The following is a 2,912-nucleotide window of genomic DNA, read 5'->3' as shown; positions in this document are numbered from 1 at the left end:
AGAAATTTGAGAAATATTGCAACACTATTATGGTGAGTGGGGTTACACAAGAGTTTTTAAGGCTCAAATTGTTCCCTTTTTCACTCATAGGGCGAGCCTTGGAATGGTTGGACAAGGAGGTCAAGCCGAATTCTGTAAGAACATGGGACGATGTTACCAAAGGATTCTTATCCCGTTTCTACCCCCAAAAGAAAAAGGTTGAAGCTAGAACTTTAATCCAAAATTTCAAGCAAAGGCCTAACAAAAATCTCTATGAAGCATGGGTGAGGTACAAAGAGTATCAAAGAGAGTGCCCTCACCACAGAATTCCAACTTACTAAACAATTCAAATTTTATATGGTGCTTTGAGTCCTCAAGGTAGGTTGAGTTTAGATACCGGAGCCGGCGGCCCAATCATGAATAAGACGGTGGAAGAGGTTATTGATGTGATACATGATGAGTGAGGAACTACATGAGTTGGCAAGAGGTTGAGGAAGAGTCAACAAACGAGAGTGCCTCGGTTGATCAAGTCAATGCCATCAATAAATTGTCTACTATACTTTCGGACTTAGGGAAGGAGGTGGCTTCTATTAAAGCTATGCTTGAAAATTCATCTTCATAAGCACAAGGTCTTCCCTCCCAATTTAAGGGGAGAGGTACATCTTCTTACTCTAACCCTCTTTTCGCTTCTTGGTGCATGATTAGAGAATGTTTGGTTTGTGATTTATGTGGAAGAAATGATCATGATGCTTCTTATTGTCCTAATGTTCATTGTGATGGATGTGATGAATACGATGAAAATGAAAATGTGCATGTGAATTATGTTGGTAATAGTTATTTTGGATCTAGATTTAATGCTCAAAAGAATGTTTGAAATAGGAACTATCACAACCATGGGAGCAACGATAATTATAAACAAAATAGTGGTTATAGGAACCAAGTAACCCAAGGGTTTCGTGGTAACCTTAACAACTTTGGTTGTATTGATCAAATCTACGGCCAAGAATATGGGGATCATAACCAAGGTTATGGTAATCATAGTCATAATTCCGGCCAAAATCTTGATAAGGGTAATTAGAGTAACCAAAGTAGAGGAAATTTTCAAAATTATGCTCAAAGGGGTTCCTCACCCAAATTTACTCCAATAACGCAATGCCAAAGTGATGATTCCTATGATCAACAATTTCAATCTATGAGTAGGCTAGAGAATTTCATGGTAGATCAAGCCAAGAAGTTGGACGATTACATATCTTCTAGTGGAAAAATGTTTCATGGCCTATTAACTCATGGAAAGATGCTTGAGAAACAAATCATTCAACTAGCTAACCCTTTGAAAGATTGTGCTAGCCCATCTTCTTTACTCTCGCAAGAAATTGATCCTAAAGAACCGTTTTATTCTATCACCACTAGGAGTGGTAAGGTCCTTGAAGAAAGTGTCCCTAGGAAAAGTAAGGAGGGCGAAGAGGAGAGTGATTCGAGCAAAGAGAATAAGTATGAAGAGTCTAGCAAGATGAGTGAGAAATCCAATGAAGAGCCAAAGGAGAAAGAGAAGAAGAAAGATGAGGTTTACAAGCCAAAACTTCCATACCCCCAAAAGTTTAATAGGCATAAATTGGACAATTCATTGAGATGCTTAAGAAAATTCATCTTTCCATTCCTTTCACCAAAGTCTTGAAACAAATGCCAAACTATGCTAGGTTTCTTAAGGAAATTTTGAGCGGTAAAAGAGATTGCAATATGGTGGAACCGGTGAATTTGGGGGAGTTTTTTAGTGACTTTTATCCATAATGACTTACCCCCAAAAGTTAAAAGACCCTGGGAATTTCTCCATCCCTTGCAAAATCAAAGGAAAATTGTTCCAAACTGCCCTTTGTGATCTCGGTACTAGCGTGAGTATCATGCCTTATTCCGTCTTCAAGAGACTTAAGATAGGTGAGCTCCTTCCATCCAACATGACCCTTCAATTAGCTGACAGATCTATTAAGTTCCTAAAGGGAAGAGTTGAGGATGTTCCCTTTAAGATAGGAAAATTTACAATTCTCGTTGATTTCATTGTGCTAGAGATTGCGGAAAATGATCATATTCCTATAATTTTAGGGAGACCTTTCTTAGCTACCTCGGGAGCTTTGATAAATGTCAAGGGAGGTCGTATTACTTTGAGAGTTGGTAACAATGAGGAAATTTTTGAGCTAAAACCGATGCATGAGTCTTTGTCTTTTGTGAAAGGAATCATGTGTGTTAATTCTCCTCACTCTATTTATAATGTATGCATGATTGATACTTCAACTAACGATATTCTTGAGAATTGTCATGATGTCCTTTTGATTTTTGATTGCAAGAAGGTTAGTGAAGAGAAAAAGGAGTTTCCCAAGCTCATATACGAGGAGGAGATTGACATTTTTCATTGGTTTGAGCTTCACCCTCAAGAGGAGGACGATGATCCTAAGATTGTTGATGGTGTGAAACCATCTACAAAGAGGAACAAGGCAAAGAAAAAATCACGAGCTTCTAGGAAAAAGAGAAAAAGAATGAGGTTATGGAAAGAGAAGCTTGCTTTTGAGGAGTTATCGAATGAAGTCTCATCAAGCAACAACGAGAAGTTGCTAGAAATTGAAGTGAAATTTTCTCCTCCTGCCACTTTGAAGAAGGTGGTGTTCTTTGACCCTCCATGATTTGGAAGAAGGGTCGAGCTTAGGACCTTAAGCAAGCGTTTCACGGGAGGCAACTCGGAGATTTTTAACCTTTTCTTTTGATTTCTATTTTTCTTAATTTTCTTTCTTTTAGTTTCTTTTATTTTCTTTCACTTGTTTTTATTTTGGATTTATAGGTTGAATTCTTGGAGTTGGATTACATCAAGTGAAAACGAGCAATGGAATGGTGTTTCACGGTTTTTGATGTGTTTATATAAAATTTTGTCGAAATTTTGAGGTAAA

At 37.7% G+C, this 2,912-nt stretch overlaps 1 non-coding gene across 1 annotated transcript; it reads right to left on the bottom strand.

Annotated features, from left to right (window-relative positions):
* Positions 1–201: 201 nt before the first annotated feature.
* Positions 202–307, bottom strand: LOC145566504 (small nucleolar RNA R71). Its single transcript, XR_014095436.1, has one exon. It is a non-coding gene; the product is annotated as a small nucleolar RNA R71 (small nucleolar RNA).
* Between the last annotated feature and the right edge of the window lie 2,605 nt (positions 308–2,912).

The sequence above is a fragment of the Chenopodium album genome, chromosome 1, assembly GCF_948465745.1.
Source record: "Chenopodium album chromosome 1, dcCheAlbu1.1, whole genome shotgun sequence".
Lineage (NCBI taxonomy): Eukaryota > Viridiplantae > Streptophyta > Magnoliopsida > Caryophyllales > Amaranthaceae > Chenopodium > Chenopodium album.
This window is presented reverse-complemented; position numbering and strand designations above follow the sequence as displayed.